The following is a 14,552-nucleotide window of genomic DNA, read 5'->3' on the forward strand; positions in this document are numbered from 1 at the left end:
CTCCCGCAGTTACTAATAATTATTGATAAGATAGCAGCTTTATATTAGTAAAGGAAGGAAGATCTAGTGTGTGTTCCAAACTCTCCATGAGTTTGAAGATCATCCCTAACACTACCTACATGATGAGATTTTATGTCTAGGAGTCCTGGAAAATAGACAAGATCTAAAATGAAGTATGTTAATCAGGCAAAAGATCTAAGATGTGAGTAAGATTCCCTCCATGGAAGAATCATAATTTACCAACTGACAATTGCTTTAAAGTGTGAAAGGTAGATGCCTGCATTGCATGGTGTCATACTGACTGCTGACATCATATATGAGGGGATTACATCTGAGGATATAAAAAGATCATCTCTGAGAATAATTATGGAGGAACTGAGAGTGAAACATTAAGATCTCCACATCTCTGGCCACATTTACAGCCAGAATCTAGAACCATGGCAAAATTGGGATGAGATTCAGAATCAAAGAACTGTGGAGGAAATGAAACTGAGAAGCAAAAAGTCAGTAGATATTCAAAGTGCATTGCAGAACTGATGATTTTCTACTCCATAGGCAGCAGACTCTTCTAAGTCCCAACTGTATTGCTATTCAAAATACCACAGTTAATATTACCATAAATTTAAGGAGTATGGTAGATCTGAATCTGCAGGTGAAATCATTATTTTTAGTAAAGTAGGTAGAACATTACAGAAAAAAATATTTCCTTCACATAAAAAGGAAGCAAGTTTAAAAATAAACTCATGAAACCATAGGAATCACTTTTTATTTATAATATATAGAACTTGACTTTGTGTTCATACATATGTGCACGTGAGTGAGTGAAGTCACTCAGTCATGTCCAACTCTTTGCGACCCCATGGACTGTAGCCCCCCAGGCTCCTCTGTCCACGGGATTCTCCAGGCAAGAATATTGGAGTGGGTTGCCATTTCCTCGTCCACATATGTGCATGTACACATGTATAAAAATACTTGTACCTACCTATTATTATTTTCAAATAAGTCATGATACAGGAAAAAAAAAAACTGAGCAGGATTTCCTAACATAGCCACATATAAATTATAAGTATTCATAGTTTTAAAAATAAGATATTTTTATACATACTGTTTTAAACTGACTAGGAAAGCCAGAGGTCATCAAACTCCAGAAAAAAGTTCTTATTAAAACTTCAAGTGGAAAAATATAACATGTTACAAAGGTTTAGCCTTTGCATGCCTAAAATTATTATCAGATTATGTACAGATTAGTTTGCCATCAACGGTCTGTATAGACAAAGCTATGGTTTTTCCAGTAGTTGTGGATAGATGGATGTGAGAATTGGACTATAAAGAGAGCTGAGCACCGAAGAATTGATGCTTTTGAACTGTGGTGTTGGAGAAGACACTTGAGAGTCCCTTGGACTGCAAGAAGACCCAACCAGTTCATCCTAAAGGAAATCAGTTCTGAGTATTCATTGGAAGGACTGATGCTGAAGCTGAAACTCCAATACTCTGGCCATCTGATGTGAAGAACTGACTCATTAGAAAAGACCCTGATGCTGGGAAAGATTGAAGGCAAAAGGCAAAGAGGGCAGAAAGGATGTTATTTAGATAGCGTCACTGACTCAGTGGACATGAACTTGAGCAAACTCTCGGAAATAGTGAAGGACAGGGAAGCCTGGCATGCTGCAGTCCATGGGGTCGCAGAGTTAGACATGACTTACCAACTGAATAGCAAAGATTATGACATCAAAAGACATTATCTTATTGCCAGAATAAATCATTTAACAGTATGGTAAGTTATCACTTTGATTACATGAATCAGATTTTAAGACAAAAGGCATTAGTGCTTTCATTTTTTACATTTTATATCTTAAAGTATAATAACTACTTAACTATTTCAAATTTCACAAAATTAATTTTTTTCTGCTAGATTTTTTTTATAATTAATGTCTCATCTAAGGAAAAAAATGTATATTTACCTTGTACTTACTTGTGCCACTACTGCTGCTAAAAAAAAAAAAAAAAAGACAAATGCCCAAATGACTTACATTTGTCCTAAGATAGTTTTATATTTTTTCTAAAATAATTATATTTTTGATAGATTTATATTTGCTCTATGAAAGTAATTTTAGGTTTATCTTGCCTAAGTTATAAACATCAAAGTTCATAGTAAATTATTACTGACTTTGGTTAATATTGGAGAAGGGAATGGCAATCCACTCCAGTATTCTTGCCTGGAGACCTCATGGACAGAGGGGTTTGGCAGGCCACAGTCCATGGGGTTGCAAAGAGCTGGACACGACTAAGCAACTAACACTTTGTTAATATATATTACATTGAATAATTTTTTACCTCATTAGCAAATTATTGGCAAGCATACTGATGATAGTCTTTTTGGAAATGAAAGAAAGATAAATTTTTTAATGGAGAATTTGGTGGAATTTCAAAACAAAATCATTGTCAGACTCCCTAAAATTGACCTTGTATGGTAAGAGATGAAAGACTTAGACGCTTTTCTTTTTTTTAAGATATATACTTTTATTAAAATTTAACATGTCTCTTCATGTTTACTGCATATGTCAGGATGACACTAGTTAATAGAAGCCTAGTACTTGTGCCTGGTATAAGGATCATAGTGCAGTTTATGAGAAGACCAGGGAAAGTGATGGGATTAAAGAAAAGGAAGAAATGTAAAATCATTTCTGATTAGATGGAATTTCTGATTAGACAGAGAAATTATTCCCTTGGCAAATAGTATTTCAAAGAAACGCATTTTCCTTCAAAGAATCTGCAGTGTGGCTCTAAGACGTTTGCTTATTTCTGAATGTGTTTATTGTAAGCAAAATTAATGTAGAGCAGACTTTTTAAATTAAGCTATTTTAAAAGAGTAGTTATTAAATGCCAGTCATTTACTTTTGCTTCATCATGGCATCAACCATGCTAACATAAAAGAGTCAACTAGTTCTCAGAAAACATGAAGTTTTGCAATACAGATTAAGTACTATCATTCAGTTTAGTTCAGTTCAGTCGCTCAGTTGTGTCCGTCTCTTTGCGACCCCATGAATTACAACACGGCAGGTCTCCCTGTCCATCATCAACTCCCGGAGTTCACCCAGACTCACGTCCATCGAGTCAGTGATGCCATCCAGCCATCTCATCCTCTGTCGTCCCCTTCTCCTCCTGCCCCCAATCCCTCCCAGCATCAGAGTCTTTTCCAATGAGTCAACTCTTCACATGATGTGGCCAAAGTACTGGAGTTTCAACTTTAGCATCATTCCTTCCAAAGAAATCCCAGGGCTGATCTCCTTCAGAATGGACTGGTTGGATCTCCTTGCAGTCCAAGGGACTCTCAAGAGTCTTCTCCAACACCACGGTTCAAAAGCATCAATTCTTCGGCGCTCAGTCTTCTTCACAGTCCAACTCTCACATCCATACATGACCACAGGAAAAACCATAGCCTTGACTAGACAGACCTTTGTTGGAAAAGTAATGTCTCTGCTTTTGAATATGCTATCTAGCTTGGTCATAACTTTCCTTCCAAGGAGTAAGCGTCTTTTAATTTCATGGCTGCAATCACCATCTGCAGTGATTTTGGAGCCCAGAAAAATAAAGTCTGACACTGTTTCCACTATTTACCCATCTATTTCCCATGAAGTGATGGGACCGGATGCCATGATCTTCGTTTTCTGAATGTTGAGCTTTAAGCCAACTTTTTCACTCTTCGCTTTCACTTTCATCAAGAGGCTTTTGAGTTCCTCTTCACTTTCTGACATAAGGGTGGTATCATCTGCATATCTGAGGTTATTGATATTTCTCCCAGCAATCTTGATTCCAGCTTTTGTTTCTTCCAGTCCAGCATTTCTCATGATGTACTCTGCATAAAATTTAAATAAGCAGGGTGACAATATACAGCCTTGACGTACTCCTTTTCCTATTTGGAACCAGTCTGTTGTTCCATGTCCAGTTCTAACTGTTGCTTCCTGACCTGCATTCAGATTTCTCAAGAGGTAGGTCAGGTAGTCTGGTATTCCCACCTCTTTCAGACTTTTCCACAGTTTATTGTGATCCACACAGTCAAAGGCTTTGGCATAGTCAATAAATCAAAAATAGATGTTTTTCTGGAACTCTCTTGCTTTTCCCATGATCCAGCAGATGGTGGCAATTTGATCTCTGGTTCCTCTGCCTTTTCTAAAACCAGCTTGAACATCAGGAAGTTCACAGTTCACATATTGCTGAAGCCTGGCTTGGAGAATTTTGAGCATTACTTTACTAGCGTGTGTGGTAGTTTGAGCATTCTTTGGCATTGCCTTTCTTTGGGATTGGAATGAAAACTGACCTTTTCCAGTCCTGTGGCCACCGCTGAGTTTTCCAAATGTGCTGGCATATTGAGTGCAGCATTTTCACAGCATCCTCTTTTAGCATTTGAAAGAGCTCAACTGGAATTCCATCACCTCCACTAGTTTTGTTCGTAGTGATGCTTTTCAAGGCCCACTTGACTTCACATTCCAGGATGTCTGGCTCTAGGTCAATGATCACACCATCGTGATTATCTGGGTCATGAAGATCTTTTTTGTACAGTTCTTCTGTGTATTCTTGCCATCTCTTCTTAATATCTTCTGCTTCTGTTAGGTCCATACCATTTCTGTCCTTATCGAGCCCATCTTTGCATGAAATGTTTGCTTGGTATCTCTAATTTTCTTGAAGAGATCCCTAGTCTTTCCCATTGTGTTGTTTTCCTCTATTTCTTTGCGTTGATCACTGAAGAAGGCTTTCTTATCTCTTCTTGCTATTCTTTGGAACTCTGCATTCAGATGCTTATATCTTTCCTTTTCTCCTTTGCTTTTCGCTTCTCTTCTTTCCACAGCTATTTGTAAGGCCTCCCCAGACACCCATTTTGGTTTTTTGCATTTCTTTTCCATGGGAATGGTCTTGATCCCTGTCTCTTGTACAATGTCATGAACTTCATTCCATAGTTCTTCAGGCACTCTGTCTATTAGATCTAGGCCCTTAAATCTATTTCTCACATCCACTGTATAATCATAAGGGATTTGATTTAGGTTATACCTGAATGGTCTAGTGGTTTTCCCTACTTTCTTCAATTTCAGTCTAAATTTGGCAATAAGGAGTTCATGGTCTGAGCCACAGTCAGCTCCTGGTCTTGTTTCTGCTGACTGTATAGAGCTTCTCCATTAATATCTAAATGAAAGGCAAATTTTAAATCAAAGACAAAAATTAGTGTTTTGTAATACAAGAAGGACAAAGTTTGATGTGTCATATTAAAAGAAATTGACAGTAAAAAATATGCTTTATGGCATCTGTGGCTCAGATGGTAAAGAATATGTCTGCAATGCAGGAGACCCAGGTTTGATCTCTGGGTAGAGATGACCCTTGAGTAGGGAATGGCAATCCACTCCAGTAATCTTGCCTGGAGAATTCCATGAACTTGGCAGGCTATAGTCCATGTGGTCACAAAGAGTTAGACATGACTGAGCCACTAAACAAACCCAGAAACCCTAACAGTTTCCTGATATTCTTGATTAAAAGAGAAGCTCTGACTAGAGTGCTCTGCACAACTCCTAATGTAGTTCCTTTAGAGAATAAGAAATAATGATTACCTACTGGACCAAAAATCATGTGAGATATTTAGGAAATATGCAATATGATTAGTACTGAAAATAGAGTTAATCACTATGTTCCCAAAGCCTCAAAAGGCCTCTCAAATCATTGAAGTGAAAACAATGAATGAAGTAAATGAATGAAGTAAAACAGTGTCTTTAATGATTACAACTTCCATGCATTTGTTTATCCTCTCTTTGTAAATTTATTATTTTAAATCTTAATTGTAAATCATGTGTCACATATTTGAGTGAAGCCTTTGATCTTTGACGTGATAAGTTAAGGAATGAATAAGAACCCGGGAGAGTAAGAAAGGGATCTATTCAAAACAGTGGCTGAATTAATTCAGATGAGCCCTGTCAGGGTTTCCCACTCAATTGTTAAAAAAAAAAAAAAAAAGACTACTCTGTTTCTACTTTGCAGTTTTACCAAACTTCCAGCAGCAAAACAGGCAACATTTAGTGACCAGAAATATAATAGTTGCCACACATGCTAACATGAAGCCAATCACATCCAAACAATGGTGCTGGTACCGGGTGAGGTCATGGACCGCTGGCCGAAGGTGTTTGGCTCCTTTGTGATGCCTGATAAACTTAATCCAGAAGACTGCTCATTCCAAGGGCTTCATAGGCTGATCGTGGTGAATTCCTGATAACGTCATAGCGTTTTCTTTACAGCTAAGGAATGAATATGTAGTCACTTGAAAAATTTCTTAAGAACACAATATATCCAAATATATATCTAGATATATCTAAATATATTATATATTTAGGTAGACATATCTAAAATTGTTATATATTATTAAAAGTACATTACATAGTTCTTAATACATTATGTCATAAAAAAATCATCAAGGATTGTGTGCTTAGGCATGTCTGACTCTTTGCAACCCCATGGACTGTAACCCACCAGATTCTTCTGTCCATGGAGTTTGCCAGGCAAGAATACTGGAGTGGGTTGCCATTTCCTTCTCCAGTGAATCTTCTGGACCCAGAGTTCAAACCCCTGCCTCCTGCATCTTTTGCATTGGCAGTCAGATTCTTTTACCACTGTGCCACCTGGGAAGCCCAGAATGCAGAATGCATTTGAGAGTTTCTTTCCTCAGGAGGTATTTTAGATGTGGTGGTCCATCAACTAGAATTTGTTGGATGTTTCATAGTCTTAGTAATGATTGGAGGTAAGGGAGAAAATAATAATTTTTAAACAGAAATAGAATTTTGATAGTTCAGAAACAGGAATGTAGAATATGTAGTTTGAAAATACAGAACTTTGATCTTGTTTGCTGACTGTGGTATTGGGAACATGATAGTAGCAGGAAGCCACATCAAGGGCAGGTCTATGAGAAAGAAATCTTTCCCCCTGCCACTCCATCCTTCTCTAGGTTCCATATGGAGTGTTAGTGTTAAGAAGAAGCAAATCTGTAACAGTATCAGGAAATGGTTTCAGTCTGTGATCTTTGTGGCCCTGAATGCCAGATACTAAAAAACACCCTATGGGCAAGAAGTAGGGCCTGAGAGTGAGGTAGATGCTGGAATCTTGGCTTCAAGCAACCAAGAGCTACAAGTACAATGATGAGATGAAACAATGGTGAGAACACTAACCGGTTTAACTTCTGTCAAGAAACCGAAGACCAGAAGTTTAGGTTTAGGTTTTTTTAATGGCTGACTTAGACGAACTATTTCCTTGGATCTGTGAAGGAGATGAAGAAGGGAAGCTATTCTCCCATACTGAAGTGCAGTCACTACTGATGGAGATTATACAATATTAAAGTATAAAATATAGTGGAACAGCATGTAGAAAGTTCTGAGAATGAGACTTTTGAACCAAAAGAAAAATTATACAGAGTTCTGTTGCCCTTTGAACTGTGTTTTTGAACTGTGGTGTTGAAGAATACTCTTGAGAGTCCCTTGAACTTCAAGGAGATCAAACCAGTCCATCCTAAAGGAAATCAGTCCTGAATATTCATTGGAAGGACTGATGCTGAAGCTGAAACTCTAATACTTCGGCCACCTGATGTGAAGAACAGATCCACTGGAAAAGACCCTGATGCTGGGAAAGATTGAAGGCAGGTGAAAAAGGTGACAACAGAGGATGAGATGGTTGGATGGCATCACCAACTTGATGGACATGAATTTGAGCAACCTCCAGGTGTTGGTGATGGATAGGGAAGCCTGGCGTGCTGCAGCCCATGGGGTCTCAAAGAGTCAGAGACAACTGAGCAACTGAACTGAACTGAACTGTTGCCCTTTGATTAAAAAAATATACATACAGACAGGCCTTTCTTAATTCACAAGAATTTAAGGAATAAGTAACTTTGATATATCTCAGGAAAACAAGGAAACAACAGCAACAAAAGTTCCAAGACAAAGAAGCAAAATATTTGTCAGATTAAAAAGTAATAAAAACAGAATCTTTCAAGAATAGAAAGATACAAATTAATAAATAAATAAAACACAAATTTCATCATTATAACCATATAAATACTAAACTAATGCTAATCAATATTAAATATGTGGTCATGGACAAGATGTGCATGTTGTAAACATTGAAAATGTTGTATTGATAATATAGCTTGTAGAAATTAATATGTGGTGTTTAAGAAATACAAACTGGAAGTTGAGAATTGACCTCAAGTAAAAAGTCCTTCTATACTGACCAAACTTTGGAAGCATTTGCAAGATAATTATTCTAATCCCTATTGTCAAAATTTGTTCATAGATTTATACTAAATTTTTAGTAATAATTTATCTGATATTCAAAAAATATTCTTCCAATGCCTGTAAATTCTTTTAATTTTAATGTTTTTCCTCACAGAATTTATTTGATTTTTTGAAAAAGAATAACATAATAAATATAATTATTCATAGTTAAATTCCTAATTTATTTACTCACTTATGATCACAGCTAAACTTCTTTGTTGTACAAAGTGCCCCACAAGTTATTCATTGAAGCAAGTTTCAATTTATTGAAAATTTGTAATTTCATCTAATATCTCTTCACCTGTCCAACTCCTAGATTCTAGGAACCACCACACTAGTGTTTCTCTGTGTTAGACTTTTTATACACAAATATAGTGATATCTTGCAATATTTTTTCTTCTTTGATTTATTTCATTTAGCATGATGCCATGTGATCACAAATGGCGAGACTTCCTATTTTTTTTGTTGCTAATAATATCCTTTTATGTACATAAACCACATATCCTTTATCCTTTTATTCACTGACAGATATTTAGGTTGTTTTCATATCCTGGCTATTGTGAACAATGTTGATGAACACGGGGGTGTGAATATCCCTTTCATATCTTTTTTGTTTCCTTTAGATAAAAATAGGCTTCCCAGGTGGTGCAGGGGTAAAGAATCCATCTTCCAGTGCAGGAGATGCAAGAGATGTGGGTTCAATCTCTGGGTTGGTAAGAGCCTCTGGAGTAGGAAATGGCAACCCATTCCAGTATTCTAGCATGGAAAATTCCATGGACGAGAAGCCTGGTGGGCTACAGTCCATGGGATTGTAAAGAGTCAGACATGAATAAGCATGCATCCTGGCTGGCTGGCTTAGGCATATAGGCAGAAGTAGGCTTCCTGGATAGTATAGTTCTGTTTTTAAGCAGTAGTTCTATTTTTAATTTTTGAGGCGAATCCATACTGTTTTCCATAGTCTACTGTGTTCCAATCAAGAGTGAACTAGAGGTCCCCTTTCCTCACATTCTTACCAACACTTGTTCTATTTTGTCTTTTGATGCCAGCCCTTCTAACAGGTGTGAGGCCATGCCTTATTAGAAACTTGATCTGCATTTCCTGATGCAACAACACAAGAAAAGACTCTACACATGGACATCACCAGATTGTCAATACTGAAAACAGATTGATCATATCCTTTGCAGCCAAAGATGGAGAAGCTCTAAACATCATCAAAAACAAGATTGGGAGCTGACTGTGGCTCAGATCATGAACTCCTTATTGCCAAATTCAGACTTAAATTGAAGAAAGTAGTGAAAACCACTAGACCATTTAGGTATGATCTAAACCAAATCCCTTGCGATTGTACAGTGGAAGTAACAAATAGATTCAAGGGATTAGATCTGATAGACAGAGTACCTGAAGAACTATGGATGGAGGTTTGTGACACTGTACAGGAGGCAGTGATCAAGACCATCCCCATGGTGGGGCGGGTGGGGCGGGAGGCAAAAAGGCAAATTGGTTGTCTGAGGAGTCCTTACAAATAGCTATGAAAAGAAGAGAAGCAAAAGGCAAAGGACAAAAGGAAAGATATACCCATTTGAATGCAGAATTCCAAAGAATAGCAAGGAGAGATAAGAAAGCCTTCCTCAGGGATCAATGCAAAGAAACAGAGGAAAACAATAGAATGGGGAAGACTGGAGATCTCTTCAAGAAAATTAGAGATACTAAGAGAAATTTTCATGCAAAGATGGGCTCAATAAAGGACAGAAATGGTACGGACCTAACAGAAACAAGATATTAAGAAGAAGTGGCAAGAATACACCGAAGACTAATCAAAAAAGATCTTCAGGACCCAGATAACCATGATGATGTGATCACTCATCTAGAGCCAGACATCCTGGAATGTGAAGTCAAGTGGGCCTTAGAAAGCATCACTACAAACAAAGCTAGTGGAGGTGATGGAATTCCAGTGGAGCTATTTCAAATCCTGAAAGATGATGCTGTGAAAGTACTGCACTCAATATGCCAGCAAATTTGAAAAAATCAGCCGTGGCCATAGGACTGGAGAAGATCAGTTTTCATTCCAATCCCAAAGAAAGGCAATGTCAAAGAATGCTCAAACTACCACAAAATTGCACTCATCTCACACGCTAGCAAAGTAATGCTTGAAATTCTCCAAACTAGATTTCAACAGTATGTGAACTGTGAACTTCCAGATGTTCACACTGGATTTAGAAAAGGCAGAGGAACCAGAGATCAAATTGTCAACATCCATTGGATCATCAGAAAAGCAAGAGAGTTCCAGAAACACATTCACTTCTGCTTTATTGACTATGCCAAAGCCTTTGACTGTGTGGGTCACCACAAACTGTGGAAAATTCTTCAAGAAATGGGGATACCAGCCCACCTGACCTGCCTACTGAGAAATCTGTATACAGGTCAGGGAGCAACAGTTAGAACTGGGCATGGAACAACAGACCAGTTCCAAATCGGGAAAGGAGTACATCAAGGCTGTATATTGTCACCCTGCTTATTTAAATTATATACATCATGAGAAATGCTGTACTGGATGAAGCACAAGCTGGAATCAAGATTTCTGGGAGAAATATCAATAACCTCAGATACACAGATGACACTGCCCTTATGGCAGAAAGTGAAGAAGAACTCAAAAGCCTCTTGATGAAAGTGAAAGAGGAGAGAAAAAAGTTGGCTTAAAGCTCAACATTCAGAAAACTACGATCATGGCATCCAGTCCCATCACTTGATGGCAAATAATTGGGGAAACAATGGAAACAGTGACAGGTGTTATTTTTAGGGGCTCCAAAATCACTGCAGAAGGTGACTGCAGCCATGAAATTGAAAGATGCTTGTTTCTTGGAAGAAAAGTTATGACCAACATAGACAGCATATTAGAAAGCAGAGACATTACTTTGCCAACAAAGGTCCGTCTAGTCAAGGCTATGGTTTTTCCTGTGGTCATGTATGGATGTGAGAGTTGGACTGTGAAGAAGGCTGAGTGCCAAAGAATTGATGCTTTTGAACTGTGGTGTTGGAGAAGACTCTTGAGAGTCCCTTGGACTGCAAGGAGATCCAGTCAGTCCATTCTGAAGGAGATCAGCCCTGGGATTTCTTTGGAAGGAATTATGCTAAAGCTGAAAGTCCAGTCCTTTGGCCACCTCATGTGAAGAGTTGACTCATTGGAAAAGACTCTGATGCTGGAAGGGATTGGGGGCAGGAGGATAAGGAGACAACAGAGGATGAGATGGCTGGATGGCATCACTGCCTCGATAGACGTGAGTCTGAGTGAACTCCGGGAATTGGTGATGGACAGGGAGGCCTGGCGTGCTGGGATTCATGGGGTCACAAAGAGTCGGACACGACTGAGCGACTGAACTGAACTGAACTGATGTGAGGGTTTATTTCAGTGCTCTCGTTCCTCTCCATTGGTAGATGTGTCTGTTTTTATGCTAGTACCATACTTTTGGAATCACTATAGCTTTGTAGAATAATTTGAAATAGGAAGTGAGATGCCTTCAGCTTCATTCTTCTTTCTTAGGACTTCTTTGGCTATTTGAGACCTTTTGTGGGTTTGTAACAACTTAAGTTTGTTTGTTTCTTTTCTATTTCTGTATCTCAAATGGCTTTAGAAGCTAGTCACTCAACTTCCTCCTCCTTTCCCATAAGGAACTCTTTCTAGCTGGGAAGTTATCTTTTAGAGGTGAACAATCATGGCCTTGGAGAGGATCATGCAGGCATAATAAAGCTGTATTCATTGTTCCCCTGTGATTATTCTAAGGTCTTTCTGTTTGTTTGCTTGTTTCACCATGTTGCTCAAATTTCTTACATAGACCTTAGAGCTCTCACAGAGATATTTTTGTTTACGAACAGTGTCTAATTGTTTATCTTTACCAGGGGACAGGGAGGCTGGTTCATCTATGCCTCCATTTGGATCTCTCAATTTTACTTCATTGACTTTCTCTTGAAATACTTTAAAAAGTAGCACCATCACATTTTTATAAAATTATTTTTATTTTCCTATTTATAAATTAGCACAAGGAAATAATAGAGGTATTATTTCTTCTAGTAGTTGGTTATAGCTACATGAGGAGGGTTAAGTGAATTTTCATTTTTATTTCTCTGCTTCTGTCATATCACCTAAATTCTTTATAGTGATAATATCTGTAATGTTAAAGAAACAAACAATAAATACTATTAATTGAAATAAGAATATTTAGTAATAGCTTAGTTTCTTTAAATATATTTAGTATTTGTTTTTCGGTTGGAGTTTATTGCCCAGTAATCTATTGCCCAGGTGAATCTAACACATTTACAGAATCTGAGATGTATAAGACAATCATATTTTATGTTAGCCATATCCTGGAAAAAAGTAATTGATTTAGTTGAATGAAATGACTTACTCATTTTAAAATACTGATGCTTCTCAGAAGAGTATATATTCTATACTCACAAAGGGTTGTTAAATGCTTTCAAAGCATTAAGCAGATCAGAACTCATCATTCTGTGCAAGTCTAATTCAACAACTGCCCCTCTGACTTTTACACAAGCAATATTATCATGTTGATCACCAAACTTGGGAATTCCCACCATAGGGACCCCGTGGTGAATAGCTTCATAGATACCATTAATTTCACAGTAAGTAATAAAAGCTCTGGTTTGGGGATGACATAAAAAAAAAAAAATGCATTATTCTAAGTTGTAAGAGTTTCACAAACAGAAAATTGTGACATGTTTATAAATCATTAATTCAATTAGGTAACATCTGTATAATTCTGTGCCATGAGGTCATATATAAATTTCTATAGGCTCTAAGAAAGCAGCAATTAGTTATTCCAGCAATTAAGTCATTCCAAAAAGCTCTGAAAGGTTTGTGCAGAGTTAAATGATGTAGAGTACTTACATTGGACAAGTTGTTGGGGTGAAATGACTTCAATAAACAAAACTGAGGGATATAAGAAAAAAAAAAAAAAAAAAAACTGTGGATGGGGAAGGGAGGTGATATGTTCAGGGTTTCAATGTGAGAATGCTGGCATTACAGGCTAGAAAAATAGACCCAGGCAAGACTGTGAGATTTATGTTTTAAAAAATGGAACTCTGCCCTTTATTTTAAGTAGCATGGAGCCACTTAATATTATAGCTGGTGAAATGGTTTATCAGATTTTTTTTTTCAAATAATTGTAGTTAGTGGAAGAGAAGAGAGGTGGAGAAAATACATGCAGAGAGTCAGGAGGGTGCTGAAATATTTTATGCAAAAGTTAATGAGAGCCTGATCTAAAGGTACTTTCCCTGACTCTGATTCTGAAGGAGAGATTGTGTCATAAAAAGGAAAATTACAGACTTCATATTTACATTATAGCTTCACAAAGATTCTATCCTTGACCAAAGTCTAGTTAAGCTCCTCTAAAATCTTTCTCAACTAGGACCTGATTAGAGGGTTTATTTGTTTATTTCTGCATTGCCCAATTTTACCAAGCACCCTATTAAGTAAGTTTAGCTAGACTCTTCCAACCTTGATATCTGATCACACTATGTAGCTGTTGCCACATACTTTATCATCCCTCATATGATGTCTGATGAACCTAGCCTACCTTTAGCTAGAATCCAATTAAGTCAGTTTGTCAGGGTTCTTCTATGCCCCTGATGTTTCCTCTTAGTAACTTTCCATTTACTATCTCCTCCCCCAGCCCCCACCCTGCACTCAGCAGTTCAGTTATAAATTTCCCAGGTTTCCTCTTTGCATTCAGAGTTTAGCCCAATCTCTCTGTATTACTGTAAAAGTCCATTGCAGTAGTAACTGTATTTATCCTGATGGTCTTGAATAAAGTGTGCCTTATAATCTTATCAAGTGTCATGCATAATTTTTTCTTTAACAAGCTCCAGAAGAAATGTAAAGAGTAAATCAAGGGATTTTTTGTTTATTTGTTTGTTTTGTTTTTAACTTATTTTGAATACAAATTTGTTGAATTTATTTGTTACTGAGTAATCCTTCAGGTTATCCCTTATTCAGTTCCACTTAATTTTGCTTCTCTGGTCTTACCACGATCATTCTATTGAATCCATTCATACAGCTAGGTATTGGCTCCTAATGTTTCTGATTTCTTCCCTGTGTATCTCCACAGAACCTATTAAGATTAAAAAAAAAAAAAAAAAGTCACTCAGTCCTGTCCAACTCTTTGTGAACCCCTGGACTGCAGCCTGCCAGGCTCTTTTCTGTCCATGGGATTCTCCAGGCAAGAATACTGGAGTGAGTAGTCA

General features: G+C 37.4%; 1 long non-coding RNA gene across 2 annotated transcripts in view; it reads left to right on the top strand.

Moving 5' to 3' along the window:
- The window catches only part of LOC133249639 (uncharacterized), a 28,578-nt gene extending 14,451 nt beyond the window's left edge, over positions 1-14,127 (top strand). For both annotated transcript variants that reach the window (XR_009737037.1, XR_009737036.1), the window contains one exon: positions 9,344-14,127. This is a non-coding gene — a long non-coding RNA (uncharacterized LOC133249639). The remainder of the gene's footprint in view (positions 1-9,343) is intronic.
- The last annotated feature ends 425 nt before the right edge of the window (positions 14,128-14,552 follow it).

The sequence above is a fragment of the Bos javanicus genome, chromosome 6 (assembly GCF_032452875.1).
Source record: "Bos javanicus breed banteng chromosome 6, ARS-OSU_banteng_1.0, whole genome shotgun sequence".
NCBI lineage: Eukaryota > Metazoa > Chordata > Mammalia > Artiodactyla > Bovidae > Bos > Bos javanicus.